At 38.9% G+C, this 7,968-nt stretch overlaps 1 long non-coding RNA gene across 1 annotated transcript; it reads left to right on the plus strand.

Moving 5' to 3' along the window:
- Positions 1-1,730: 1,730 nt before the first annotated feature.
- On the plus strand, positions 1,731-2,673 carry LOC130099253 (uncharacterized). Its single transcript, XR_008808372.1, has 3 exons — positions 1,731-1,779; positions 1,986-2,202; positions 2,333-2,673. It is a non-coding gene; the product is annotated as an uncharacterized LOC130099253 (long non-coding RNA).
- The last annotated feature ends 5,295 nt before the right edge of the window (positions 2,674-7,968 follow it).

The raw sequence follows: 7,968 nt of genomic DNA on the forward strand, positions 1-7,968 counted from the left end.
ATTTGTAATAGGTTCCATTCACAACATCTTACTATATATTCTTGTAATAAATGTAATGATCAACAGCTTAAATTTTCACACAGTACTAATGTGAAATAGATGATGTATACTATAATTAAAAGTGGCGTATAACATATTATGTGTTAGTGCAGACATGGAATTAACCTACTGTGTCATTATCTTCTAGAAGTGTTCAAATGGACACAGAGTATGGACGTGGAATTCACAGCCCACACTAAAGTACGGCATACAGGCAGGGGATTTCATGATTGCCACAAACATTCTCCTGTCAGGAAATAATTACTACAAAGTAGCACACCTGTTCAACTACATGAACATGGGCTTTGTAGGGAAGGACACATTTTTTAACATTCAGGACACATACTGCATTGGAGCAATAAAGAACGTGTGGGAGGAGAAGAGATCTGCAGCCATTCAACGTGCGAAGAGTAAAGATGGTGTTGTCATCTTAGGTATATTCCATGTGGTTGTTTTTTTATTGTATTAAATTAGCAAATAACTATATGAATTCTGTAAAATTATTTATTTTAGATTTTCTGTTTGATTTCGTTTCTTTATTAAAATATTTTAGAATTAGTATAGCAATTCTTAAATGTTTGCTTATTGTTAATACTATGCTTGTTCATCTTCTATATCAGTGATCATTTAAATATTTATTGTGTCCTCTACAGCAGACGGACGAATGGACAGTCCTGGCTACTGTGCCCAGTATTGCTCCTACACTGCCATGGAGAATGATTCAAAAGAAATCATCTCACTTGTTACCATCGATAAGAGGCAGACTGCACGTAATTCTGTGATAATGGAGAAAGAGGCTTTTGTCACGACCGTGGACAAGCTTCTTGGTGAAGTGAAGATTGCAGAAATTTGCACTGATGCTCATACACAAATTGCCTCTGTTATGAGTAAGTTGAGTTATTGAAAGAAATACCAGAAAAGGATTTTGATATGTTACACATGTGTACTGTATGTTTTGTCCGCTGCTCTTTTCTCCTTTGTCAGACAAAACTACTGGTCGCTATAAAGACACAGGAATTGTTCACTCATGGGACAAATGGCATGGGGTGAAGAATTTAGCCAAATCAATCTCTGCGGTACGTTGTCATTCTTGAGTCTCTTTGTTGTGCAGGTATACATTTAATGTTGCTTTATGCTAAAATGTAGTAAACCACATATGTTATGTGCAAACTTAGGCAGCACAGCAATCTGGACAGAAGATCCTTCTCCACTGGTTAAAAGAAGTTGTAAATCACTTTTGGTTCTGCTGTAAGACGGCAGACACGGAGCAACAGTTCCTTGTAAGTATTACACTAGAAAATGTTTTAAAAATTCATTCTTAATTAAAAAATAATATATATATATATATAATATAATGTCCATGCACCTAATCCTGTGCATCTATGTGCTATGTTAGAGTATTTTAACACGTCAGGCCAGAGATAGCTTTTACACCTTTACAAACAATTTATTCTCAGAGCATAATGAGGACACATGACAACACCTAGAATACCTCTATTATTTTGATGTTAAACTATGTGATTACATCCAAACATTTGTATTTTAGAAACTATGGAGCAGTGTGCTTCATCATGTAACAAACAAGCACGAGTGGTACCTTGGTCACTGCCTGCATGGGCCACTGCCAGATAACCAAGACAGACAATGGATGGAGAGTGGTTCCCAGGCACATAAGGAACTGGAAGCTATAGTGTTTAAGAAGAGGTGGCTCCGAGATGTCCACCGATATCTACCTTTCAGGTAACTACAGGAAGCACTATCCCTACTGCCTAATTCTTTTATACATTTTTTTAGTTTTTTACCTTACTCAACAATGTTCAAAATGATATTGAGTAATAATTTACAGTAATTATTTCGGTATTACATTTTATTTTATTTTACATACTGATTAGGTTACAGTAAGTGTTGAGTAGCCCTGTTTATGAAAATATAAATTATTTGTACAGATCAACCTGTGAGCTTGAGGCATTCCACAACCACATGCTTATGTATGCCAGCAAGCGGTTCAGCTATTCACCGATGGTGTACGAGGCAAGAACTCTCCTGGCAGCCCTGGATTACAACCACCATAAGGATAGACCACCACTGCTAAACAAAAAGGGGGAAAAGATGTAAGAATATCATAATTTAACATGCCATACTTCCACAAAAGGTACTAGCACGGTATGATTGTGAAATGCAACATTTTTTTTGATTTGCAAAAAAACATTTTCTTTGTCAAATACAAATTAACATATAACTGTATTTAACAAATATATATATGTTTGTATCAATATAATATCATACTTTACAGCTTTCGTAGAGTGTTTCAGAAAAAAACAGGGAGATGGACAGTACATGCTTTGAAGGCAAAGAAGGACTACAGCTACATACCAGATCTACAGGCAGCAATTCTGAATGAAAGGTTACAGGCTGACAAGGGGATGCCAAGGCGTCGGACTCTAAGACCAGAGGATCCACGGAGACTAGGCCTACTTCCAAACGTTACGCCTCCACCTATTGAAACTATTCTAGAGTCCCATGTCAATAGAGGGATAGGTATGTCCATTAAATTATCATTTGCTTAGTAGTGCATAGTAGCTGATAAGATATTTGTTACAGGCTAATAATTTGTGATAGTTGATATGATCCGTATGTTTGTTTTACAATTCATATGGATCAGTGAAATGTTTGGTACATTGTTCTTATTTATCTGTACTTAATGCAATGTTTTTTTTTTTACCTCTACAAAGGAGCCACTGCTACACTACATGAGACAGATGAGCCCTGAAGTACAACCTCTCATCCACACCACCATAGCTCTAATTTTGACTGTCGTCTAAACCAAATTAAGTTATTTTGTTTATAAAGTTTTGTAATCTGACAATAAATTATTCTTGGTCTTATCTCATTTGAGTGTCTTACCTCACTTAGCTGCTTAACCATGTACATAATTTGGACAACGGTTAATATTTGTTAAAGAAATAATTTATTGACAGCCAGAAAAAAAAAAAATATTGCACAACCACTTTAACAGTGTTGTTTTTTTATATTTATAATACTCTTGACAATACAGTATTTATTAAATAAAGGCAAGTAAAGAACAATACAGTAACTATTCAATAAAAAATAATATTAGCATATAGTATAAAATCAAATTTAAACGAGGTAGTAGAAGAGAAATAATTAACATGTAACATAACATAAATAAATAGTTGTCCAATCAGTTACTTTCACATAAAAGAACACAAACGAGAACATGACTTGGGTTAGCAGCAGCATGCTCTGAAATTACAAAACATCAGCTATAAAACCAGTGTACAGACCATTTGGGTCTGGATATTTTTCACGTATTATGCACACACAGCAGCTGGGGATGACCACACGGTTTCTTGGCCCAAGTGAACCACACTGCCACAAGACATAATTTCTATATGCAGCATAGCGGTATTCCCGGTTGTCATCCCCAGGTTGCTGTGTGTCATGTAGTGCATAAATGTCATTTCTCAATCGGCGTGACAATCGCAATACATGTTCATCTAAAATGTACAAAGACATGTGGGGTAGCTTGCTTATACATGTGGCCTCTGTCATTCCACAACATTTATTTTCAACATCTGATGGCATTTCCCTGCAATTTGTACAGAAGCACCATCCAGGTACACCCTGTAGTGGTTGTTCCTCTCTGTGAGCATTAGGTTGAAGCACATCAAGGATGAGGCCAGGTTCTCTGTTAAAAACTCGAAGTAAAAGACCTCTTGCATCATCCAAACACATCTCCTGTATAACCTCCTGAAAAAAAATTCAAACATATTTTACTACCTAATACAGAACCTATCCAGGACACTTGATATTATGTCCACACTCACTTGTGTCATCAACCGCCTGTCCTCCTGAAGCCTAGCCACCCTCAATCTGTCCTCTTCACTCAATGATGCTGTATTTCCTCTGCCTCTAGCTGCATGTGTTCCTCTTGTAGCCCTCCTCTGTCTGCCTCTCGCTCTTCCTCTTGCTGCACTGCCAACTTCAACTTCTCCACTCTCTCTTCCAATCCCTTTTGCTCTTCTCATCCCTCTTCTCTTTCCTGTGGATGCTCGTCCAACTCTACCCTGTGATGCTTCATGCCTTATAGTTTTGGGAGGACTCCAGGTCTCATCTGGATTTGATACTTCCAGTGAGGATGTATCTGTGTTTCCCTATAACACATGCAACTGTCAATATCACTTATAAACAATACGAGATACATAGGCGGCCTATATGACGTGACAGATCAATCATTATTCATTGTGTTTATTTACCTCAAAAACTATCAAGTGATCGTTATGCTGATGAAAATACACAGTTACATTGCTCTTTGAAAAGTTCGGTAATGCTTATCACGTATTGATCAAGATTATGGCAGTGCAATGAAATAAAATCGGATATGTGTTGTTAAAAAATATTTAGCCATTACTTGAAAATGTTGGTTAAAATTTACTTTTAGTATGATTGGTTTGAACACGTAAAACAACACGACATTAACCATAAACGCGTAAAACTGCGAAGCATTAGGCTGACCCAACAAATAATTTGATAATAGGCTGTAACAGGATAATATATAGCCTTACATTTCGCGTTACTTGCAGTTAATTCATTATGGTGACAAAATATTGCGAACAGACGTATAGGTAATAAAAAAACGAATAAATTACCTCATCCGTGATCATGATTCATTACTTCCATACAACTCGGGATGTGAAAACGACATCTCCCATCGTTCCACTCTCGTCCATAGCGTCATCAAGCTTCGCCTTTGTTATTGTTGGAAACTGCGCCCTCTTGTGGCCAAAAAAGTTACATATTGTATCTTTAACCATACATTTTGTTTTCTCAGACTAACCTCCCCTCATAACGAGGCCGTGACCTCATTTGCTCGGAGCTATGTCTGCAAGTCCAGATACATGCTGATAATGACGACATTGTGTGTAAGTAATTTTTACTATTTTCTCCTTTATTGTGTAATTTTACAGTGACTTATGTTGTTTATTCATATCACTCTCATTTAATTGTTTTCCAGCTGCCTGTAAAACATATTACGAGACAGTGCGCAGGAGCTTCAGGTACATGCAGCCAGATCTTGCATCGCAGGCAGCTGTGAAGAGTTCAGCTCGGAATCGAGCGAGAATTAAGAGGGAAGAGGGTAAGATTTATTTGATACGATCTGTTTTTGGACAATGTGACTATTTTTCAGGTGAATTAATAGATGTGTTGTGGTCATACGCAGTGCTGTAGCCTACTGATTGTCTTTGGTTGTGTTTACAGCTGTTAGAAGCGAGACAGTGTGCTAGCTGAGGATGAGGTGAGCCTTTGGAAGCGCGCTACCACATGATGTCTGATGAGGAAGATGGCATCGTTGGCGGGGTGTGGATTGTGTGACCTCCGTCCTTTCGCAGCCAGGAGCTCACAGAGCTCTGTGCCACGCTGAAGTCGAGATTAGAGGCGATTCCAAAGTACAGGGATACGCACCACAGACGTCTGCTAAATGGACCAAATTTTGCAGCCGCGAAGCTTCCAATTTGTTGTGTGGGTGGATCTCCTATGCTTTGTGCATATAGATAGTTGTTTGTTTGTGTTAATAAAGCTCTTTCTTTGAATGAACAGCATGTCTCTGGCAAAATTATTTTTTCTTGATGGTAATAATAGATGGTAATTGTATATGAATATAATACAACATAATAGATATGAATATATATATATATGAATACATAGTTTAATAGCATATCATATGAATATATATATATATATGAATATATACATAATTTAGTATGTAAATGTATTATTATTACAATTTTGGGGTTTACATTTATAATGAGGCAGGGTGACCAATAGCAACAGATCTGCCAACCAATCACGAGTGATTTTTCTTGTTTAAATGTAGTGGTTTCAACCAATACTGAGTGAGGTAATTCAAGCCATTCTCTGGCAAGGCGCGCGCGGGCGCTGCCATTCATATGCTAATTAGAGCCATTAGCACCTCCGCTAGCTCTCCACATACGTCATATGGTACGTTTCCGTCAGTATGTGGCACAGGCGAACGCGACGTTCGCAGGCTGTAAATTGTCATTAACTGACGAAAATTAGGGAGATTTCCGACCGTTTATGGGGACGAAAATCCCACTTTTCATGCAGTGACATGTGATTCCTGTACAAAGATTATGTTTAAAAGTTAGTCCTATAGGCTTTACAATTGTGTGGTACTTTGCATGTCTAAAAATACAGCCAAAGCTTTAAGCACAACTATTTACTCACATACAGTAGTTTATAGTGGGAGAACATCTAACTGTATATTGTACTGTAGATTGTGAACGCTCCATTACCTGTTTATTTGGGTCAGAGAACATCCTTATCTCATACATCTCTTTAATTGCATGCTGGATGTTTTAAGTGTTAGTTAAAAACAAAAAGGTACTAGTTAATAACAAACAAATAAAAAACTATAAATGAACATGAAACCATTATATTAGTAAATATGGCATAATTACAGTTTTGAAAATGACTTCCATAATATTTTCTTTTAGTAAAGCTATGTCTGGATCACCCAACACAATGTTTTGCGTTTGTGGGTGAGCCCTTACATAGATTCATATTTATCATGTTTTTACTTTGAACCTTTGTAGACATAAGAAATGTAAATTTTATAAACGCAGAAAGTATCAATGAATGACATTGTGTCAGAACACTGCAAATATAAAGAAATGCTTTTACATTTTTATTAAAAATTTAAAGCAAGATTATCCTTTGAAAAAGCATAATACAAATTCTATACAGTATTTGATTTTGGTATAGGTAACATTGGAAAACGTACCGGGTTACGTATGTAACCCTAGTTCCCCGAAGGGACGGACGCTGCGTGTAATCGCAGTGGGAACGCCCTCAGCGTGACGCGTCTGAAGCATGAATGAAATCAGTCAATGGAGAGAATGAGCGTACGGCGAGTGACGTCATCGACCAGGAAGCTATAAATATCCCCTGAGTACACAATACGCCAGCTTAAAAGTTACTGAAGCAGCGACCCAAGGGGATGCCGAGAGTATGGCAGGACACGCAGCGTCCGTCCCTTCGGGGAACTAGGGTTACATACGTAACCCGGGACGTTCCCCTTCAGGGACTACCGCTGCGTGTAATCGCAGTGGGAACGCAATACCCACATCCCCATACGACCAAATCCCCGTCGTGTGTCATTAGGAGACACAAACCGACGAGAGAACCTGAGCCCCGGGAGTGGAGCTAAGATCGAGGGAATAAAATCTAACGAAAGTGTGCGGTGAGGACCAGCCTGCCGCATCACAAACGTCCTGAATAGAAGCTCCTGAAAGAAGAGCTGTAGAAGCAGCCATACTCCGGGTGGAATGAGCCCTTACAGCCAAAGGTGAAGGCTGATGGGCCGAACCATAAGCAAGTGAGATGGCCTCGACCACCCACTTGCTCATCCTTTGCCTAGATGCAGGACACCCTTTCTTAGGTGACCCAAACAGACGAACAGTTGTTACGATCTCCTCCACAGGGCAGCTCTGTGGACGTAAGCATCTAAAACCCAAACTGGGCACAGCAAATTAAGTTTCTCCTGGTCTGACGTCAGAAAAGGCGGAGGACAGAAAACCTGCAGAACTATAGGTCTAACAGAAACAGTTGGAACCTTAGGAACATAACCTGGTCTCGGAAAGAGAAAGGCCTTAACCAACCAGGAGCAAATTCCAGGCACGAGGGAGCCACCGAAAGTGCTTGAATATCTCCAATTCTTTTTAGAGATGAGATAGCGAGAAGAAGGACAGTCTTTAGAGTAAGAAACTTTTCCGAAACTTCCTCGATGGGCTCGAAAGGAGCAAGGGAGAGACCTTTTCTTCTAAGATGATGGCCAGATCCCAAGCTGGTACCCTCGTGCGAACTGCAGGCCTCAGCCTCAAGGTGCCA

This window comes from Rhinichthys klamathensis, unplaced genomic scaffold (genome assembly GCF_029890125.1).
Source record: "Rhinichthys klamathensis goyatoka isolate OS25496 unplaced genomic scaffold, OSU_Roscu_1.1 h1tg000225l_1, whole genome shotgun sequence".
NCBI lineage: Eukaryota > Metazoa > Chordata > Actinopteri > Cypriniformes > Leuciscidae > Rhinichthys > Rhinichthys klamathensis.